Raw genomic sequence first — 24,060 nt, forward strand, 5'->3', positions numbered from 1 at the left:
TAACCACGTAAGCCAATTCCCATAAGAAATCTCCCCTTATCTATCTATGTACACATCTATATCCTATTAGTTGTGTTTCTTAGTAGAACCATGATTAATACAATCCTAAAGATAGTTAATAGAACTTAAATATACAAATTAAATCAAAAAATAAATGCAAAAATGTAAATTTTTACATATACAAATTATCAGTACATGCTTACAGAAAATGAAAATAGATACTATTTAGACATAACTTTAAAGGGATTCATACTTTCATGTCCTCAAAGAGAATATTTTACAAAGAACGGGAAATCAAAGATAATGTGACAAAAAGAAATAGCCATGCATATTAGACTGGTAGTGTTTCTTATTATATAACCCAAAATGAGAATATGTTTCTAATGTTCAATAAATGCACTCAATATTCCATTAAGTATTTGAATTCCTGTTGATTTTTTTTTACTTTTTTCTTTTCCCCCCAAGTTTCTATTAATTTTCTGTGTACAATCTTCTTTCCACAAATCTCATGTTCAATCCCTGTGAGTTTTAACCTATTAGAACACATCTGACCATTTAATTGTTCTCTTAGGAATAAAAGACAAGTTATTCTTGAGTTTCATCTTTACATCTGGTGTTTTTTGTTTGTACATGTAGAAAAAAATAGAATATTCCTTTACTTTTCTTGCACTGTAACTTTAACTAACTACATGTAAATTAACGCTCCCATTTAACTGATTTGGGAGGAGAGTTGCTACAAGTCTACATGGCAATTTTGGCCTGATGATTTCCTAACCACTAAAATTTACTAGAAATGTATCTACTCTATATATTTGACTGTTTAACACAATTATTAAAAAATGAGTAAGGAATTTTGAGTACTTTTCTTTCATAATTAGGAAGAATGCTAATCCTATTTTGTTATGCCTTTTATGTTTCTTTGTCATAACCTCTCCCTCTCTCTTTCTATCTCACTCTCTGTCTCTCTGTCTCCACACACACAGACACACACGCACATGCACGTATTTCATACAGAAATGAGTATTTAAGGGTTTAAATTAATAGTTGCCTATCCCAAAGGGAAGGCTTAAAGACAGAATCATGCCTTTATATCTGAAGACACCATAATAAATCATTTTAGAAGTGGAAAAAGCAAAGACTTAGTGAAGACATTTTGGCTGGATTAGAAAATAAAAGCTGTACCTGTATTTTCCAAATTTGAAAAGTAATACTGCTTTTCTACAGGGCTTTGGATGGCAATAAACAGTTGTATCTAACACTTTTGTTATTAATTAATTTTCTGAAATTTAATAAGACAAGAAAAGTAAGTTGTGGTTTTATTTCCCCCTTTTTAGAATAAAATGTTGCCTACCAGTTTACTGGAAAGTCATCTACAGAAGTCTAAAATTATTTCCAACATCACAATACAAAACCTATTATTTTAATATATATCATCAATAACATTACAGGGTACAGCCTGTAGCATAAAAGTTTTCATTCAAAATATCACCAAAAATTGTTTTTCTTTTAATACTATAAGAATTTTCCTTTAGTTTCATCACAATATTAGTATATTGTATGTACACAATAGCTCTGAAACATATATTTGTAAAAATAAAAAAGCATATGCTTAAATACAAGCAATTAAATTATTTTCCTACTAGAACTTAAGATAATCACATGTGCTCAGGTTCTTTATAAAAAAGAAATATCATATATCAAATAAATTTCAAAATCAAGTCTTTATTTTTCTCTTTAATAAATCATGTCCAATCATTCCCTAAGATGCAGTGTATCTATCTTTACGTAGGTTCCAGAAAGCTCTTGACTCTTAAGCCTTTAGTGTTTGAGTTGATTTTGGAAGCGCCGCAGTGGGTGTCTACTGCAACCCAAGATGGGAACACAGAGTCATGGAAAGACAGAACCCCTTGCTCAACTTGCCCTTTCAGGTTTACAGGCACTGCGTGGCTGCCAGCATAAGGTAACCAAAAGCATGAGGAATGAATAATTTGTGTAGCTTTGTCGAATCTTCTAAATCACAGGCTTTTATTTTTCTATGTTCTTATTAATGTTTGTGTTCACGGTAGTTATTTTCACGTGGTAAAAGTACCAAAAAGGATGAGGAGTGAATACATTTTATAAATACCTATTTGTAAAAGTTTAATTTTCCATTTTCTCTTTTGCTTTCGGATACTTGACAAAATAGCTCACATACATGAACAAAATGATGAAGCAAGGTTATTTATAATAATTCCACTGCAATTAGAAAAAATGAAGCTCAAAGTTCACATGCTCCTTCTGAAATTTAAAAAAAAAAAAAGATAGTAATCAATGTCCTAAGACTTGAAAATGTCTCCAAGGCATCATACAATTTGTCCCACTTCTCCCAAATCTCCACTTTTCCCTTTGATCAGCACATAAAACAACTACTCATCTCATATCTAACAAAAATGTCCCGTTGCTGTTTCCCATGCTGAAATACCAGATAAAATGAGACTGTAGATGGAAACAACATGAACAACCAAGCAAATTCAGTTCAATTATGCCTCTGCTCTCCATCTTTCAAAAAACCACAAGTTAGTAAATAAATAAAACACCACCTCTGCCCTCTAAGACTGTGTCAGGAAATAATAAGACTGTTAGTCTCCCTGAAGGCATTACCACTGTAAAGCCTACATATCGATCCATTCTCAGCCTTCCTTTTGGGATAGGGAGTTGTTCATAAAAATCCATTCAGATACTCCCTTCTACACATAATTCTTATCATTCTGTCTCCCTGAACCCCTCTGTATACATGCCCGCCAACATATTTAATGAATTTGACTCTCAATAGGTATACAAGAACTGAAGACTTCGACATAATCTGAGATGCCTTCATGCAAAGGTTAAAAGAAAGCAGTTTCAGGCCGGGCGCGGTGGCTCAAGCCTGTAATCCCAGCACTTTGGGAGGCCGAGATGGGCGGATCACGAGGTCAGGAGATCGAGACCATCCTGGCTAACACGGTGAAACCCCGTCTCTACTAAGAAATACAAAAAATAGCCGGGCGAGGTGGCAGCGCCTGTAGTCCCAGCTACTCGGGAGGCTGAGGCCGGAGAATGGCGTGAACCCGGGAGGCGGAGCTTGCAGTGAGCTGAGATCCGGCCACTGCACTCCAGCCTGGGCGACAGAGCAAGACTCCGTCTCAAAAAAAAAAAAAAAGAAAGCAGTTTCCTTCTGTTGTAAATGTTTTGCATTTTCTCAACATGCATTTATCAAAATGCATGCATTTCAAAATACCATAGGAAATCTATTAAAAGATGATTGATGAATTGTTTTGCAGTTGCATAGCCCAAAGCATTTCCTTTTATCCAACTAAGGCATTACCCATAGGGCACTAGGTTTAGAGAAATAAAAAACAGTGCTTTGAGTCTCTTGCCAAATAGGGGCAAATAATGCCTTCCAAGCTTATGAGCTTTAGTGAAACAGCTATAGTAACTGTCATTCACCCATAGATTCATTCTTCATTCTGAGCTTCCACACACTCACCTGAAGGCTTATGATGAAAGGCCGCACTAAGTAAACCTGAAAATCCCCCTGTAAGCTGGCAAGAAACTCAAAGCAACTAAAAAATGATTCATTGTTCAGAACATCATTTTTTATTTGCAAGAGAGTGGAGAGCCATGACTGAAACTAATGGCTGTATGAGGAAGAGAACAAGAAAGAAAGGTAAGAAAGAAGACTATATAAAATAATAACTTCTTTTCTTCCGGGTTTTCTTAATGGTAACTTTTTTGTTATATCTTGGTGTAATAAAAAGTCTGATTTCATTTTGTCTCAAATTTTCAGCTGACTATGTTGAAAAATTTTAAGGCCCCACTCCTGTCACTGCCATCTCCTTCCTCTTATTCCTTACCCCTGGGCAAGCTGGTAAGATGGTCCTGTACTCTCTCCTTTGTCTTCATTGGGAGATTTAAACCATACAAGCCCATTTCCACAAAAGGAGGGTCTCAGCCCAGTCCTACACCCCAATCGCAATAAAAATGTCAAAGCAGTCCTCTTTCTATTCACCTTCTCTCTGTAGCTCAGTTTCAAGCTTACTGGGGCCTAGTGCTGCTGTCCTCAGAACTCTCATTATATGAGGGAAAACAGTTTTTATATGAGTTTGGTCCTTGTGTATCTGCATCCTTCCTGGCATTTGATCCAGTATTTGAGTAGGGGCGCGACCCCGTTTCTTCAGTATGTCTACAACATTTAGTCTGATAATTTAAAATTCACTAAATTATTTTTATCTAAATTGTATGGAATACAAATTTAAAAATGCCATTTAAATTATACACCAATAAAATCATTTTTGATGCATTCTTCAGAACCTAAAACCAAATTCTAAAAAAAATTGCAGAGAATGCTATATTAATTTTGTGCATAAACTGAAGCAACATTCTTCCAAAAGAACAGATGTGGCATTATCATATGGAATCTACTCACAGGTACTACTCACAAGTAGTGATTTTGAGCTAGATTGGGGATGGAGAAAATATATTTATTATAAACTTTTAAAAACTTATGCATATGTTACCTTTTACAAATATTTTAAAGACAGAGTTTCAATTAAAAAATCTACCTTTACTACATTATAAAGTAGGAGGAAAAGATAGTAGTTTTAATTAAAATACAATTATGCAACTATTAACAAAATAAATAAAGGATGTCTTTACTCATGATCTCGAGGATACTGATGAAAACAATAATAAAACATATAGGTGAATATTAAATATAATATTTGGCAGTAAAAGTAAAAATAAACTAATAAGAACATGGGGGCAAATAGTATTATGGAATCTTAAATACAAATATATTAGTATTAATACAAAATAGGTGATTACTATTTTTAGACTGGATGAACAATACACAAATGTGATGTGTAAGAGCATAAAGAAAAAAGAATGACTTCGGCCCAGCACAGTGGCTCACGCTTGTAATCCTAGCACTCTGTGAGGCCAAGATGAGTGGACAGGAGTTTGAGACCAGCCTGGCCAACATGGCGAGAATCCGTCTCTACTAAAAATACAAAAATTAGCTGAGCATGGTGGCTCACACCTGTAGTCCCAGCTACTCAGGAGGCTGAGGCAGAAGAATAACTTGAACCCGGGAGGTGGAGGTTGCAGTGAGCTGAGATTGTGCCAATGCACTCCAGCCTGGGAGACAGGGCGAGACGCTGTCCCAAAAACAAAACAAAATGAAACAAAACAACACAAAAGAATGCCTTAGAATGAGGATATAGGAAGACTTCAAGTTCTCTGTCTTTCTCTCTCTCTCTCTCTCAATCTGTGTGTGCATGTATGCAGGCGTGCGTGAAATTTAGCTCCAGGATTGGCAGGTGCAACTGTGGCAAGTCCATAATTTGTAGGGCAGGCCAGCAGCCTGGAAACTGCAGTCTTAACAGAATATTTTCATCCTTAGGGAAACCAGTTTTGTTCTTAAAGCCTTTCAGTTGATTAGAGGAGGCCTGTCCAGATTGTCAAGATAATCTCATTTATTTAAAGTCAATTGATTACAGATGTTAACCGAATCTGTAAAATACCTTCACAGTAACTAGATTAGTGTTTAATGGAATAACTGGATACCAGAGCTGTGATAGCTTATTTTAGGTGTCAACTTACCTGGATTAAAAAATGCCTAGAAATACGGTAAAGTATTGTTGGGTGTGTCCGTGAGGTCATTTCCAGAGATTAGCATGTGAGTGATGGGTGTAGTTGGGAAAGACATCTCCTTATTGTGGGCAGGTACCATTCTATAGGGCAGGGGCCCAGAGAGCAAAAACAGAGAATAGGCAAGTGTGGGGATCCATCTTTCAGAGCTGGGATACACTCTTCCTCTTCTCTCTTTGGACAACAATTCCAGGCTCCCTGTTCTTTAGACTCCAGGATTTTCATCACTGGTTTCCCTGGTTCTAAGGCCTCCTAACTAACTGAGGCCGCACTACCAGTACCCCAACATCTCCAGCTTGCATGTAGCCTCCATAACAACGTAAACAACCCTCCTAATAAATTGTCTATCTATCTATCCATCCATCCATTCCCATCTCTATTCCTATCCTATTGATTCTGTCTGTGGAGATCCCTAATGAATACAATAGCCTAGCTAAGTTGATATATAAAACTCATCATCACAATCTACCTGTTGTCAATTTGACATCCATACACATCTACTTAAACCATAACTAATCATCAAATACAGATAATAACAAAGTCAAATTTCCACTTAATATGATACAGTTATTTTACAAACAACGAAAAACATGCCAATCCTTTCTGCAGAAGATAATGCAATGCTTTGGATGATGCTTACTTCTTGACACTTCCTTAAATTAAATATTATGATGTATGGTTAACAATTATTAATATATTTTTGCAAGATTAGTTGATAAGAGAGAGAAGTACACCTAAGTATTATATTCTTGTTTTTGTATACACACACACACACATACACAGAGAGAGAGAGAGTATTTATGTGACCTGATAAGGAAGAAATAGTTGCACAACCAACACTTCAAAAGTTGAACGAAATGTGGTGTGAAATTTTGCCTTATTCGCCATATTCACCTGACCTCTCACCAACTGACTATCCCTTCTTCAAGTATCTCAACAATGTTTTGCAGGGAAAACACTTCCACAACGAGTAGGATGCAGAAAATGCTTTCCAAGAGATCATCGAATCCTGAAGCATGGATTTTTATGCTACATGAATAAACAAACTTATTTCTCATTGGTCATAATGTATTGATTGTAATGGTTTTTATTCTGATTAACAAAATGTGTTTGAGCCTAGTTAAATGATTCAAAATTCACGGTCCAAAAACACAGTTAATTTTGCACCAACCTAATATTTCTTATATAATATGTAAGATATATAAGATCATATATACAATAATATTTTATTTTACTTCTGTAATTCATTTAAGCATGTTATACTTTTTGATGTTTTTCCACAATTTATGGATGTTTCCTTCTGTTTTTTTCGCTTTGTATATTTTTTTTCTATTTTTTCCCCATTCAGTTTCAGTTCGGTTTCTAAAGGTCTACATTTCAGTTCACTGATTCTTATCCTTGGCTATGTGAAGTACACTGAATATTCATCAAAGAAATTATTTTCTGTTATTGTATTGTGTTTTTAATGTTTTTATTGTAATACAATATACATAAAACAAAACTTACCTTTGTAACCATCTTTAAGTGTGAAATTCAAAGATATTATATACATTAATGATATTGTAAATCTGACTTAAAAGATTAAGACTGGAAATCACTACCTTATTTTACTTAACACAGTAACTACTTACAATAAAAAGTCTGAAAAGTTTACATTAGCTTGATAATATGCCTATTGGTAAACAAAACACTGCTTCTGTAAATCTTATAAGTGTTGGTAAAACAAATTTCTTTATCCTATTTTGAAAAGTCTTTTGAAATTACAGGATGTAAACCATTTCTTAAAACCCATTTGTTGGAACAAATATTCAAACAATTACTATGTTTATCATCAGAATTTAGTCTTGTAATATTCATGTAGTAGGTATTCCCTAGATTATAGGAAGGCCATTCCTTTAATAATTGAACCTATTTTCATAAACTGTTCATTGAATAGTGAAGTGCTCAATACAGGAAAAAAAAATGTTTTCACATGTTTTGTCTTCCGCCCTCAGACAAGTGGAATTAAAATACCTAGAAATTATTTCGCTTAAAAAGATCACTTTTGCCATCTAAGACATGAACTTCTTATTCAAAACTTATCATAATTTATAAGAGAATTTTTAATCTTCAATTTGATGTTTGCAAATGTGTATATATGTGAGTACATGGGTGTCTGTATGACAAGTTTTCTGTAGATTTTTTTCAAGATTACAATCCTTTAGAATTTCAATGACTCCGTATTTTTTGAATTCAAGCAAACTTGTCAATAAAAATTGGATTTTTTTACACTAACCTAGATGTATCTATCTATCTATCATTGTTATGTTTATCAGCAGTTATAAAATGCAGGCCTATAAACAACTTTCTTAACATAAAATAAAATGAATGATACAGTCTAAATCTCTATTTAAATTTAAATTGACTTAAAACTTAACTTTGTAGTTGAGGGACTCCACAAACGTCGAACTATGCTTTAGAAAGAATAAAGTATGAAGAAAGATATATTTAGAAAAATGACCGTTTTATAATAAAGAAAGATGAACTATGCAGTTAAGCTTTGAATTCTATTTTTGGAAATGAGTCATATTCAAAACATTGAACATACTTTGCTTATATGTTGTAGGCATGTTTTTAAAAAGTTAGACATTGGCAGAGTGCCATGGCTCACACCTCTAATTCTAGCATTTGGGGAACTAAGGCAAATTTATAAGTCTCACAGAAACTGTAAATACCTATATCCAATTGTACTCCATAAATCATTTTAATTTAAAGAGGTATCAGAAACTGAAAATATTAAAAATAAGACAGTATGAAGCTTCTGGTTCCCTGCAAAAGGTTTCTTCCCACTCTTTTTTTTTCTTTCTTTCTTTTTTCCACTCTTAATAAAAAATAGCATACACACACATTTCCTCAATCCAAAAATCTGTTTTCCTGGTATGCTCTTCTTCCACAAATTGATATATCAATGTCTTCAGAGTCAGAGTATTTCACCCCTTCATAAGTAGTCTTAAACAATTTACCTCTTGCTAACTTTGCTCCCTTTTACTCTATGAACTTGTATAAAATCTTAAAAATAAAGAACAACAAAATAAACATTAGCTAAAGAAAAAAAATCTTACTTATTTTCTGGATGCAAAATATCAAATCCAGTTGTCAAAGATTTTTTTCTTACTATTTTCTCATTTTTTTTCACTCAGTGTCTGCCCCAACATTTTCTGTCCATAGCATTTCACTTTAAATCATTTTACAATTTGTTTTACTTTTTATTCAAAGATAGGTGCCTTGGAGGATTGCACCTCCTATACTTTGTAAGGGGTTTGTTTAAAGAGTACTAAGCTTAAAGAGTAGGTTCTGGGGATCCAATGTACAGAATGGTGACTCTAGTTAAAAGCGTATTGTATACTTGAAATTGCTAGGAGAGTAGCTCTTAAATGTTCTCACCACAGAGAAATACACACAAAGATAACTATGTGAGGTGACGGATTTGTTAATTAGATTTATTGTGGTAATCATTTCACAATGTATATAAATTAAAATATTATATACGCTATAAGTATATGCACTTTTAAGTTGTAAATTTTACCTCAATAAAACTAGAAAAATAAAATAAATATTTAGCAATAAAAAATAATAATAATATGAGAAACAGACTTCAACATCTCTGGGTTAATTTATGCAATTATTTTAATAATGATGTTTATTGTATTTTTTCATGTACCTTTATAATCTCTCTAGGAAAATTGTCAGCATCGTTTGTTTTTACCTTTCATTAAAAGAGGAAACTATGTGTATTGAACATCACCACTGACACAATTACTTGCATGTTATTTCAATGTAAACTAAAAATAAATTATTTTTTGATAACATTATTTGTTTCATCAAGAACAGGAATTCAAATTTCCTTATCATTAAGCAACATTGGTCTACATGGTTGCCTGCATAGCCTTCTTTGACTATTAAAAACAAATTAAAGATCACTGCCAAAAATAATTATCTTACTAATGACGGCAGATAAATCATTACAGAGTTTAAAATAATCAATGTATTTGCTAAAATTTCTGTTTTTATAATGCAATGACTTTTGAAAAATTAATGTTTCTGATTGCTTCATAAGATTAATCTTTGAGACATTTATGATATCTTAAATTTATGGACACTTGGCCATAAAGTGCTAGTCATGATTATTTTTTCAGAAACACAGCAAATATATTGTCAAAGAACTTGCTTTTTTAGTTAGAATTCATTGATTCAAATCTCAGTTCTTACACTTAAATAATTTTAAGCCAATTATTTAATCATTTCTACCAGTTTTCTTGTTAGTAAAATGTGAGTGACTGAAATATTTTCCAGGTCATAATGTTGTTATAAGACTAAGTAGTGTAATTTATATAAAAATTATGCTTATAGAGTGCTTGAAATTAGCACTTATTGAAATAACTATTATTACAATAATAATTCTAAGTAATTATTACTTTTGCCAACCTGCAATTACTTTACACCGACCTAAGAGTATTAAAAATTACTAGTTTTACTGGTTGGTAATATTGAAATCTACTTAAAACTATCATATTTTAACAATTTCTAAAATAGAATTTCAAGATTTTAATAAAATGTATAGTAAAAATAATTCCATTTAAATACAATGCATAAAATATATTTCATATTAGAAAACAAAAAAACTATAAATAAAATTGCATAGCTTTGCTAAAACTTAGATCTAATTCATCCTAGTATTTTTCTAGCCTCCAATTGGAATATTTTACTCAAAATTAGACAAAATTCTAGAAAAATGTATGCAGGACAGGGGCTTAACAATTTAGTCAAGTCTAAAAAAAAATGTGGTATTTTCAGTTCTTACTGAATATTTTCTCAGAAGAATTTCTGCTGTGAACTTTAAAAGAGGCTCATTGTTTGATGTGGTGAAAGAAATGATCAAGACTGGGAAATAAATTTTATTCCTTATCATGGTATAAACAACTTTAAGCTTATGGCTTATTTGGAAGAAGGCGTAGTAGAGCGTAAGGATGCCATTTACTTTAATTCAATCTGAAAGTTAGGTAATGAAATATTCCTGAAGATATTTACTGAAATGAGTCTTAAATTCAAGTATCCTCCCATTCTGGAGTTAAAGACCTTAAAAGCCTATATTTATCTCTTACCTTCATCCTTTTTCCTAGACCCACCTTCCAATCTCAGACTACAGTATCTCTTAGCCCTTGGTAGATTACAAGGTTAATCTTTATTATTAAGGTGAAAGACACATTTTAAACTTTAACTGCAAAGAAAAAGATCAACTTGTAAATATTAAGACAAAAATATGACTCATTGAATATACAGATTGTGGCATTAGAAAATGGTGGCTCAAGGTATTTTCTATTGGTGAACTTCTCTAAGAGCAGCTGAGGTAGATATAGAACAATTGGCCAATTATTTTGTTGTTTTTAATATGAATCTGTTTAGGAACTTTATGTGTTGCATTGAGAGGGCAAACCTCAAGTTTGACTACATCATCGAGTTTCTGCTCTACCAAGATATGCCATATTCAGAATGAAACATTGAGCAGAGGCTTCATTTTCAAAGCCATGCTGCTTACTTGTTTAATTTTATTTTTTAAAAAATATTTTGAAACTGGCTAACTCAATCCCAAATTAAGGAATAACTTGAAATACTTTAAAATGTACTCAGAAATGTTAGCTAATATTCTGAACAATTTACGAATGTAAATCCAGTTGACAATACAAATGGAATTAATTTTTAAAATTAACTTCATTTGAGTATTAACTATATATAATAAAATTGATTGAAGTGTAATTTAGACATACTACAATTCACACAGCAATTAACTAAATTTATCTGGACAGTTTCATGAGATTTTTTTCAAATATATTCAGTCGTATAAAACATCAAAATTATATTTAATATTTTTGTCATCTCCAAAGCTCCCACATGGCTCTGAATGTTCTGATCCCTTCCCTGACCTTGACCCTTGGAAGCAATTAATCTGTTTTCTGTAATATTATGTTTGTATTTTCGAAAGTGTATGTGAATGGAATGATACTTTAGGTATTCTTTGGTCCCACTCTCTCACCTAACATAACGCTGTCAAAATGCATATATGTTGTGTGCTAATCATCATATCCTTTTTCTTGCTAAGTATTCCATTTTACATCTTACATTTACCAAAGTTTGAAATATTGTAAATAAAATTTTTATGGGAATTTGTACAAGTTTTTGTGTAAACATGTTTTCATCTGTATTACGGAGTTATCAAATAATGAAACCTACACAGTAAGTGCATGCTTCGCTTTATAAGAAACCATCAGCTTTTTAAAAATATTGATTGTACCATTTTACATTCTATCAAAGCAGATTTCCTTTCACTCTTCATCTACACCAACCTTGTAAGGTCAATCTTTTTACTCTAGCCATTCTAGTAGTTGTGTAAAGGTATTGAATTGTTTCTATCTACATATACGAATCACTAAGTTTGAGCATCTTTTCTAGGGCTTGTTGGCATTTATGAAATACTCTGCAAATATTTTCCCATTTATTTATTAATGGATCATATTTTTTTCTCTTCATGTCCATAACTTTAAAAAAAATGTATTCTGAGGCCACAAAGTGCATCTTATTTTTTGCAGAAATTTCATAATTCTAGTTCTTATGTGATATATTTTAAGTAACATATATGGTATACAAAAAGGTTTGAGATACATTTTTTGCCTATATATATATCATTTTCCCAGTATCATTTATTGAAAAGATTATCCTTCTTTCTAAGTGCAGAGCTCATTCCTTAACGATTAGCCCTTATTAGAATTCATTTGATTCTTTGTTAAATCATTCCTGTCTTTTTTATCTTTTGACATTTTTCTTCTTCTCTGATTTTTCTTTTTAATTTAAATCATTTAAAACTTACATTCAATAGCCTGTAACACAATTATTTTACTACAAGTCCTCTATCTTCACTCTCCCTCTTTTGATAAGTTGTTTCTTCATGCATCTGGTAATCTGAGTCATGGGTTTGTCCCAGCCAGGCTTTATCCCCAGCAACCTCGTGCAGCCTGGCTAAGCATGTGCCCTCCAGAGCTGTAATATGGTAGCTATGATAAGTGCTCAAGTAGTATTGATGATTCATTTTCCATTCTGGAACATATAGGTAATTGACTTGTAAATTCTGGTGCATTCTGGAACATATAGGTAATGCAAATTTAAGCCTTAAAATATTTTGAGTATAATATTGTATTACAAATTCTCAGTGAACACGTTGTATTTGTATAAGCCTTAAATGCAGTCTTTTTTGTTACCTCCATGTATCAGTAAACAGAATGTTTTAATACTCCCTTTCACTGAAGATGTAGCCATCAGGTGATTTTTGACTTTTGCATGAATCTAAGTTCCAACTTTCCATTTTTGAATGACCAAAACCTTCTTTTCTGCACCAAAAGGCTGTGAAAACACAAACCACTTGAAAACCAAGGCCACTAATCTAACCTCCTTCTATCAATTTACACCAGCGTTCTGATTTTCAGTTAGTGTTTTGTGTTCACTTTTAAATTTTACTTTCTTGTGAATTCTGTTAATATAAAATGATGCCTCTTTTATATTCAATAGAGATGCTAAGTCTTTAGTAGCATGAAAAATAGATTGCAGGTTATCTACAAAATCCAGAAAATAAAAGTCTAAAATCATCTTTTTATTTTATAGAATTTTCACAAAATCCTGGACTCTGTTTTATGTTTTCCGCATCTGCTTCATGTTTGTATTTATTTATTTCTGGATAGATTCCCTTAACACTAAACAACATACTTTTTTGAGGATGTCATTTATTATAATAATATCTGGATATGTTGGAGAAGTCCTTACCAGCTCTCTGTTGGCCAGTGTGAAACTTGATCCCTTTACCCTCACATAGAGAAGAAGACATATTCACCTAACTTTCAAAAGGGGACTTACTTAGATATTTGTGTCAGAGGGATGTTGTATTTGCTACTAATAGAAATCGCTTTGTTTCCCAAATACCGTAATATGTTTGATTGCCTCCGTGGTGGTCACTTGCCTTAGGGCTAAAATCTGCCCTTCTGCACCCTGTGCATTTTTAAAATAATGAGTCTTTGCAAGTATGTCTTCTAGTCATCTTTGTCAGCTGTTACCTGGCTAGTTCCTTCCAACAGGAAGCACTAGCAGGTGATTACAGGTCAGAGGAACTTCTGCCTTCTGGAGGCATCTCTCCATCAAGGCCTGTCAGGGCTCACAGCACAGAGCCTTATTCTCAGTCGTCAGACCAATATAACACCTAGGGCTTCCCAGCATCCCCCACAGTCCAGGGAACCAGGTGCTGTTCACACTGTGTTGATTCTTCCAGCTCCAGTGGGGAGATGCCCCAACCCTCACCAGGAAACATAGGCTCAGCTTATGACTCATGGGAGTTTCTCCATTTCTGACAAATACCTTGCTCCTCCTCCTTTCCTCCTGAGAAACACTACCTCTCTTCATCCCCAGCACATCTAACACCTTAACAAGAATTCCCTATATTAAATCTCCTTCTGTTCATTATACTAAAATGGGCTCTGTTTTATTGTGTAGACCCTTAGTGATACAATCCTCTAGATAATACAGTGACAGTTACTTTTGAACGTAATTCAGGCAATGTTGAAATCATTCATGCATACTGCCTTTATAAAAGGAAAAATCACAATTCCTAATAATATGTCATAAAAACATTTATAAATACCATTTTAGTAAAATAAGTTAATAATCCAGTCTCAGAAAATTCATGACAAAGTCACATCTAAAAGGAAGTTGAAGTTTAAAAAAAAAACATCATATATCTTATAATTTTATATATAGGAAGTACAATATTGTCAGTAAAGTTTCAACATAAGAAAGTAATATTCACACATTCCTTTTAATCTTTTCTTATGCTTAGACAACAAATCAGTCAACAAATAACTACTAGCATTAATACCATGTCAATCACTGTTCTAGAAGACAAGTTCCTGGCCTCTGTAGCTTACATTCTAGCTGGGAAGCCAGGGAATAACATTTAAGGCAATTGTACAGTGATAATTTTAAATAGTGATGAATGCTATGAAGAAAATAAAATGTAAATAAAATAGTAAATAAACTAGGATAATATGATTTAGAAAATGGCTCCTTTTGAAAAGGTTGACATTTTAGCTCAATCCAGAAGGTCAGGGTGAAGAGGGACTGGTGGTTTCCATTGAAAGTGTGGCAAAGGAACTAGAACTGGGAATGTCTGGAATATGTTTTGTAAGTAGTGAATACAGTTGACTATATCAATGTGACGGTAACAGTCAATATGAGAATTTTGGCCTAAGCAACTCTATGAATGAAGGTGTCATTTAAGACTTTTTTGTTTTCTAGATAATTTGGCAAATAATAAGGACTTGAATTATATGTTACAGAACAGAAATCTTACATGTGGATTCTAGGCTTCCATGATATTTTGGAGAAAACTTTATGTAGAGAAAAGAAAGTAAGAGGCTGAACACAAGGACAAAAAATAAAACATTCTATCAAATTTCACATTTTGGGTTTATACTTACTTCTGAATAGCCTAAGAAACAGGGATCCCTTTTCTTATAATTATACTCTCTCCTCTTTTCCAAGTCTGTAGTTACCCTGTCTATGTGTATCTTTCACTGACACCATCCATATACCACAAAACATCTTCTGAGGGACAATTCACATGACATTTTTTGGGTCTTTATAGAGGAAAACTCAAAATTTTCTTCAAGTCTTTGGGGTGGAAAATAATTGTGATATATGTACTACTGTTCAAAACAAAGAATCTGTAAATGAGTAATAGTTGAAGGTATATATTTTATAGTGTTAGCTAATATAAGGAAAATAAAGTCCCTTTATAAGTATCTAAATTTTTTCATCTCTGCATTTCTATGATATATTATATGTGTGTATATTATAAATAATCACTAATAACTGTTCTATTGTATACTAATCAATAGTCTTGATGCCACTTAGATATCAATATTTTATTCACGGAAATAACAGATTTATTTTTTTGTTGATAGTTGAACCTAACCTGAGAAATTAAATATGAAGCTAAGATATCAGCTTGACTCATGAATAGTCATTCCTGTTTTACTAATTGTGAAATGAAAATATTTAGGTCAAAGATTTACCTGACATTCCTGTGGAATTTTGCATCCTCTGGTCTTTTTTATTCATTATTGCAGCTTTATGTTTTTCTGGAGATTTTGCCTACATCAGCTCTTGGTGGAATTTGCTTGCAGTTCATTATGACATCTGGGTAACATAATAAAAGAAAGCAAAGTTTTGAAATAATAGCTGTGTTTGCATCTTGCATGCATTCTTGATATCATGGGACCCTTTTGGACACATTAGAATCCCAAGATACTGAAAACTTATGCAAGAAATCAGGTGCTAATTTATAATTTATTAACTCCCTTTTTGTTCTTGAAAGTATGAGATTGTAAATAGTTCTACATGGGATCTTTTTAAGAGATTTCATTTATCATGTGGGTTAGATAAGCATTGCTATAAAACTTCTAATTTTCACAAATTAAATCAGAGATCTTTGATTATTAATTTACATATTTTTATCCTGTACATATTAGATATCAGCACTTGGGAATATCAGTGCCAAATTTTAAAAAATGTCACTATTATTATAGAGCCATATGGCTTAGGGAGAAAAGATACAGATAATAAACTAATTATGTCAAGTGATTTTGGAGCCATAAGTGCTATGGCAAAAGTGACATAGGGTAATGGGACTGAGGCTACCATGGTTTATATGTTTGTGTCCCTTCAAAATTTATCTTTTAAAATCCTAATCTTCAAGGTAATGCTATTAGGAGGTGGAGGTTTGGGAAGTAATAAGCTCCTGAGTGGGGAGCCCTCAAGAATGAGGTTCGTGCCCTGAACAACTCCTGTGCACCACATGAGGACACAAAGAGAAAACACCATCTGAAAACCAGCATGCAAACCTTCCCAGACTCTGAGTCCACTGGCTCCTTGATTTTGGACTTCCCAGCCTCCAGATCTATGAGATGTAAATTTCTGTTGTTTGTAAACCACTCATTTTTATGACATTTTGTCACATAAGCCCAAAAATAACTAAAACTTGGGACTTGGTTTGGCATGATAGTGAATTTAGAGAGACTGAAAAGAAAAATCTTTTCTGAGGAGATAGTATTTTAGGTGAGAAAAAGAATATTAAAACGTAGAAATGTGGCAATCTGGAGAAAGAATATTCTGGATGGTGAGAAAAGCAAAGAGAAAGGTCACCAGAAGAAATTGAGCATTGTCTGCTTCAGAGAGAGATAGAAGCCTGGCATGGTGGGCACACAGGATGTGAGGAGAAAAGGAGAAGCTGCCAAGGTTTTGTATGTCATGGTTAAACTTTGCATTTTATTCAGGTTTAATAGAAAATGCATTGGTGTGTTTGAAGCAGTGTGACTGATTCATTTTACATTTTATACATATTACATTATGCATAGCACATATAGAGAGGAAGACTTGAGAAAAGCAAGAGTAAAACCAGGGAAAATGGTTGACAGATGATGGCAGTAGTTCAGATGATACTTAAGAGAAGTAAAATACAGTATTTAAGAAATGATATCTCCAGAAACTTAATGGTAGATATATAATAGAGTGTCTAAGCCACATAAAATTATGAGTATAGCCTCTGTGTCTTTCTCTCTCTCATCTCATGGTATGTTCTAATGAATACATACCTCCTTCATCACTTTTTTTTTTTGCTTCAAATCTCCCTCCTCTAAAAAGTTCTTGCCCTCACTAGGACCGGCTACCTCATGTCTTTGTGATTACAGATTGTTTTAAAATTTATCTGGCCTAATAATTGATTAGGACATTCTACTTCAGTCTATGGGTGTTGTAGGTCATCACTTAAGGCAGAGCACATAATCGGGTAGCAATAATTCAGACACTTACCCCAATCTAAAGGGTTCTAAAGAAGAAAAATCCCCATAGTCTAAATATTAAAAACTAAAGCATACACTACACCAGGAGTAATCGAATTCTTCTATATTAGAAGTTCCAGACCTTAGCAAATATCCCTAATGCAAATATCGCAAAGTAAAACGACTGCCAAAGTTACTGATGAGGCATTTCTGATCATAGCTTTAGCTTTGAATATGTTAGTGTATTAGATGTCTATTGGTACCATAATAAATTGTCACTAATTTCGTGGGTTGAAACAACACCCCTTTATTATGTTACCGTTTTCTGTCAAAAGCCCAGCACAATATCATTGGTTCACCTAATCCAGGTGTGGGCAGGGCTAAGATTCTTTCTGGGGATTCTGGGGATAAGTCTACTTCTAAGCTCCTTCAGGTTGTTGTCAGAATTCATTTCCATGCTATAAACACGAAAGTGCCTACGTTTCATTTATGCGAGATGGATAAGTAATAGAGACAAGCTGTACAACATTGTGTCTATAGCTAATACTCTTACATTTGTACAAACGTACTTACATTTATTTTAAAGTACATTATAACTAATGCATTTATACATTTTTTAGAAGAGTATTTATCATATTAAGTGTTTTTACTACAACTTTTGAAAGTTATTTTCCTTCCTTATTTCTTTCCTTCCCTCCATGTCTCCCTTCTTTCCTTTTTCTTCCTTCTTTCCCTCCCTCCTTCTTCACTTTTTTCCTTCATTCCCTACTTCTTTACTCCCATTCTTCTCTCCCTCCTTCATTCCTTCCCTCCCTCCATCTTCTATTCCTTCGTTTCAGTTTGCCATCCCAAGCACAAGGAACAATTTAAGCTTACAAAATTGATTAATATACACTCTGAATAAATTTATGTCAAGTTCCTACTTGCAATAGAATTTTGTTTTTCTACAATTGAAAAATGAGTCTTGAAAGAAAGTAAACTAAAAGCTGGAAAAGCACAATCTCTATTTTTACTTTGACGTATAAATTGCCTTTGTCATTTTAAAATATGGCAAATTAAATATTATGATAAATGCATACGTTTTTCAGACACATATTTTAAAACATATTTAAGTATGTAAGTTTTCCCAACATGTTAAGTAGAACCAAATAGCAGCCAAATTCCAAGTACACGATTACAGCTGAATGTAAAAAGCTGTGAAGAATTTAGTAACGTATATAAAACCCAGTCCTCAATTTAGCCAAATACTGTAATTTGGAAGTGCTAAATCTGATGTAATTCCAAACCTTTGCTGAAAGAGACCAAGACATGACGTGAGACAAAGCCATCTTTGGTCTTCTACAGTTTATGCAAAGTCAAAATTTTTTTCTATCTGCAAATTTAATTTCCATAGCTTGGTAAACTCATGTCGACCTAATATGTATTTTCATCATTATAGTTACTTTAAGGTAATGTATTTACCTTAGGCTTATTTATTATTAAGCATTTAAAATTGTGTTTTAAAAATTTGTGGCACTAGTTTAACTAGAATTTTATTGATTCTGTTACTCTGTGAGTCAAGATGCATGTATTTGAGTGACGGCCTCAATCTTATCTTTACTATTCACCCTTTATTTTATCATGAAATTTGCAGCAAAATGGATTGTCTAGCAACACCAATATTATGATAGAAATATAAAGTTCATAAACCCTCTCAAATTAGGAAAAGAAAAGGAAAAGAGGAAGAAAGAGGGGAAGGAAGAGGGGAAGAAAAAAACAAGAAGAAGAGGAAGGAGAAGTAGAAAAAATAAATAATACATAGGCATCACGGATGGCACTTTGTATATGATGTATTTGAAAGGACTTGTTTCTTTCTGTCTGTGAAAGGACTTGTTTCCTACCTCATACCACAATTGCAATGGTTTTTTGAGGAAAAGCATGACTAATAGAGTTACAGAAGTGTAGGTTAAACATAGAGTGTAAAATAGTGAGATGGAAAGATAACATTATAGACATACATATAATTATAGGGGAAAATGCCAGATAGATAATATAGTATCTTCCACCTCTGAAATATATTTATATCTCTGAGATGGACACACATGTTCAGTTTTATGTGTGATATAACACACAGGATATTTAACAACAGTTTTGACATAACAAGAAAATGAGAATGAATGTCATTCCCCAGGTGTCATTCTAGCTGCCTCAGACTGTTCTCAGTCACACATCAGTCCTGGTTTTAGTGCAGATAATGTCGACATAGGCTTATGGACAAACCATTGTATCAGCTATGAGGGATCTAACAGAGTGTAATTGATAAAGTGTAGTCTCAAGACAATTACTGTAAATTTAAGCTATGTACAGGACAAAACAGGTAAATACTATATACAAGTGAGTGCAATTTAAAAATAAAATGTGTTTCAATGAGAAAAGTACAAATTTAAAATTTTAGGAAGAAGAAAAAAATTTGTCAATATTAAAATTTTTTCATTAACAGGAAAAGTATCTTCACAAATAGACATTATTAATGGATGCAATATAGAATATACTTAAATATTTATGCCCTATTTGGGATGAAACAATCTTTAAAAATATTTTTAACTGGATGTCTGGTATTCTTTTACACCAATTTTACCCCACATATTTAGAAATTGCCATATTCTACAGAGAACCAATTTTTGTTAATAATTCTGTCATTGATATCTTTGCTCAAATGTTCATTTAAATGTATTACTTCATCACATTATTTAAAATATCTATTATCTGATACTGCATTAATGGGTATAATAATTGTAATGAATAATAATAATAAGAGATATATATAGATGCTACTAAATCAGATATTATAAATTAGTTATTAATATTGATGATATTGCTAATATATAAAATAATATTAATAGAGATTAATAGTATTAATCTAGATAATATTTATCTGGACCCTATTAATAGAGAATACATAAGTAATATCTTTTATTATATGTAAAATAATTTTAAAAGAGTACAATTTCAGGGTAAAGGATCACCTACTGTTTGAGCCCTTGGAACATAATTGCAAAATCGTTTCATCAGCACAGAAAAGAATGCCAACCCTCTTCTCATTATTGGCTGAAAATTACATTTCCCTTTTATTTGAATAATGTTCTGTATTTTTCCCATTATAACTTCTCGGAAGAGCAGTGAAATCCATGTTACTGTGTTTGTTTCTTAAACCATTTAAGGAATTAGTTTGTTTTTGATTTAGAAAGTCATTTTTTACCAATTCTGATTATAATGATCGTGTTTTAAAATACATGTTTTAAGAACTTAAAACATTAAACTATATTGAGCTAATATAACTTCAAAAATAACATGCTCTTTGAAGAACAAGAGACCTGCAGAGAACAACTAATGCTGTTTACTTGATTTTGGTTATTGTCTATAATAAGTGAAGTGATGCCTAATCCCTTCCTATTTCTAAAGGAGGATATCAATATAAAAGATACTTTGATTAGGAGGAATCAGACAAGAGATTTTTTAGGAAACATACAAATTTCAGTTGATGTACAATCCTAGCATTTATTTTACTGTTTCTTAATGTGTCTCTTTGTCCAATCCTCCTATGGCATCAGATCCTACAGCAGAAAGCGCTTATCAAACTGTCCGGGGCCACGGCATTCCTGAGCTTATTACAATGCCAGTATTGGCATCATCTGATTTCCATCTCTGTATTTGCCATATTAAACAAGTTGACAGCCAGAGACGTGCTTAAATGAGTTTATTAAATGCATTTTATTTTTGAAGCAGTATTCTGTAGTTTTAGAGGTGACCCACTTTGTGTTTAAATTTCAACAAATTTTTTTGCAAAGATTTGGTTTTATAACTCAGGGAAGAATCACAAGCACTCTGGTAACATAAAACAGGATAATTTCTTTTTCCAAGAGTCCAACATGAGAGAGTGTTTAAATGTACTGTAAACAGATTTGCTGAATAAACGGAATTGAAAAGCATTCCCATGGGATGACAGACAGAACAGGGTGAAGAAAATCAGCCCAATAATGGAAACTGAGAAGGAAATGTATAAAACCAGAAAAACATTATGAGATAAATGTCAAGAGCAAGGGAGCTCTGCGGGGACATGGTGGAAAGGGTCACTCCTCTAGCCACAGTTTTTTCTTAAGACCTGTTTAGTGCACTACTGGTAGGGCCACTGCCCGGGGGCCACTGCCTCACCAGGCTTATTACAATGCCAGTATCAGCATCATCTTATTTCCATCTCTGTATTTGCCATACTTAACAAGTTGACTGCCAGAGTAGTGCTTAAATGAGTTTATTAAATGCATTTTATTTTTGAAGCAGTATTGTATAGTTTGGAAGTGACCCTCTGTTTGTTTAAATTTCAACAAAATTTTTACAAAGATTGGTTTTATAAGTCAGAGAAGAATCACAAGCACTGTGGTAACATAAAACAGGACATTTTTTGTTATCTCTCATGGCTGCTATTTACATGGCGTATCATTTTTATTTTTATCTTTAAATTTAAAGTTGCTGCTGCTTGTTTGTTTTAGGGATTTGATAGCACGAGTCCAGTGCATCCCCAGATGCCATTGCTCCAATTACATCCCTGGATTCGAACTGCTTAGTGATCAGCCACTGATTGGGCTTACGTCCCGAGTTAGTGAAGTTTCCACCGTTATCATTGGTTCTGGGCATGGCCTGGAAACCACCCCACACTTCAGGGGGTTTGTGAGTTTACCCGTTATTCAGGCAAGAACTGGGGAATCACAGATTCTGGATATCTGACTCTGTTCTCTCCCCAGATGGCACACATGGGGCAGGTGCACAGCCTGCATCACAACCAGGACGGACGACTGGGGTTTTTAGCTGCGCTCACTTTGAATGTATTTTCTCTGATTTCCCCAGAAGCTTCTGAGTTGCCTGGCTCCATTGGCATCACACACAGCTATTATCCTCCAGTGACTGCTAGCCGAGTGGCCTATTGTTTTCCACAACACTCCGGCATGTGCATTGCTCCACAGTCTGATGCAAACAAAGTTCAGTCACTTGGCAAGGGCCCCATGTTGGGTGCTGATGATATGTGAGCCTTGCTCCAACTCTTGACTTTCCCTTGTTAAATCTCTTGATTCACTTTTCCTCATTTCTGGGACTGTTTTTATTTGTTTGGTCATTTGACTGTTTAGTAACTTGGCTGTGGAATGTTCTCCTTGAAATTTGTATTCTCTGCTATTTGTGCTCAGATGTTTGCCTTTATTTTATCTTGTATTCTGGCTTCTTAAACATTGCTAATGAATCAACGTAAGCCATTCAAGTTTTATGCTTAGTCCCCCTTAGCTAGGTAGATGTTCACCCTTTTACATTGAATGTATGTGCAACTTAGAGACAGCTTCCACAGTTCAGAAAGGTTATGGTTTTAACCTTCATTGAGCCAAGATCTGTGACCTCAGAGGTCCTTCTCTGGTCTTTTCTCCCATGTAGTAGTTTGGACACATACGCTGTAGGAATTAGTGTGATTTTATGTTAAATCTAACTTTCCAGGTGGTACACCTGGCTCAGGGTAGCTTATGGCTCAGCTGGTGTTTTAGAAGAAGTTGTGTGTAAGCACCTCAATCCGGTAAGTATTCTAGATTTTTCTGATGAATCTGTGTGTCAATTGCAGAATGAATTCAAGTCTGCCCTGTTTTTCACGGTGCATGGTCCAGAGAGGTAGAGTGTAGTGAATGTACCCAGCCTCCTGGACCTCAGGAAAAAGTGGGGTCATGGAGGATTCTTTTTGTGTTTTTTCTATTAGTGTCTATATTAAACTTACAAGTCTACCATTTCACATGCTGCAATTCATATGGAAAATTATCAATTTTCTCTTTATTGCCAACTATGAAGATCCTCCATATAAACTTCTCCAGGCTTAGTACTACATAATGTCAGTCCCCTTAGGCTGTATTGTGGGATGGATGGATGTGATTATGTGGATGGATCATTGTGATAAGGATGGATGTATCTCCATCCTTATAGCCCACATTTTTACCCTTAGGAAGAACTTCTGCAGTAGACCTGGGGTGGAGCAGTGTGGCCCCATCCTGCCACAGTGAGTTGCCTGGGCTCTGTATGTGTGGGTGCTCAGAGAGAGGGATGGTCACCCTGGTCTTCAGCTCTACCCTTCCTGTGGGTATGGGAGAGATAAGGGTCTGAGTGTCTGGGGTATCCTATCTGAAGCAGAACCTTTGCCTTATGAGTGGGAGGTGGGTTGGAGAAAACAAAGCTAGTCCACTCAGCCATGCTTGCCCAGAATATTACTTCCATAAGACAGGCCTGGAGATGGATAAGAGACTCTGGAGGCCTGTTCTTCCCCAGTGACATCATAGCTTTAGGCTAGGAACAGAGAGGAGAAGGGACCCCTGTCTCCTTGGTGGAATCTGCCTGGTGTAGGTGCCTGGAGTTGATTTCCATCTCTTGGAGTTAAGGAGTGGGGAGCAGGTCCTGACTCAAATGAGCCAGACTTCTACCC

General features: G+C 33.9%; 1 long non-coding RNA gene across 1 annotated transcript in view; it reads right to left on the reverse strand.

Annotated features, from left to right (window-relative positions):
* The window catches only part of LOC116271493, a 177,132-nt gene that overhangs the window by 92,196 nt on the left and 60,876 nt on the right, over positions 1-24,060 (reverse strand). Inside the window, exon 2 of the long non-coding RNA XR_004180105.1 lies at positions 15,816-15,939. This is a non-coding gene — a long non-coding RNA (uncharacterized LOC116271493). The remainder of the gene's footprint in view (positions 1-15,815; positions 15,940-24,060) is intronic.

This window comes from Papio anubis, chromosome 19, assembly GCF_008728515.1.
Source record: "Papio anubis isolate 15944 chromosome 19, Panubis1.0, whole genome shotgun sequence".
In the NCBI taxonomy this organism is placed as follows: domain Eukaryota; kingdom Metazoa; phylum Chordata; class Mammalia; order Primates; family Cercopithecidae; genus Papio; species Papio anubis.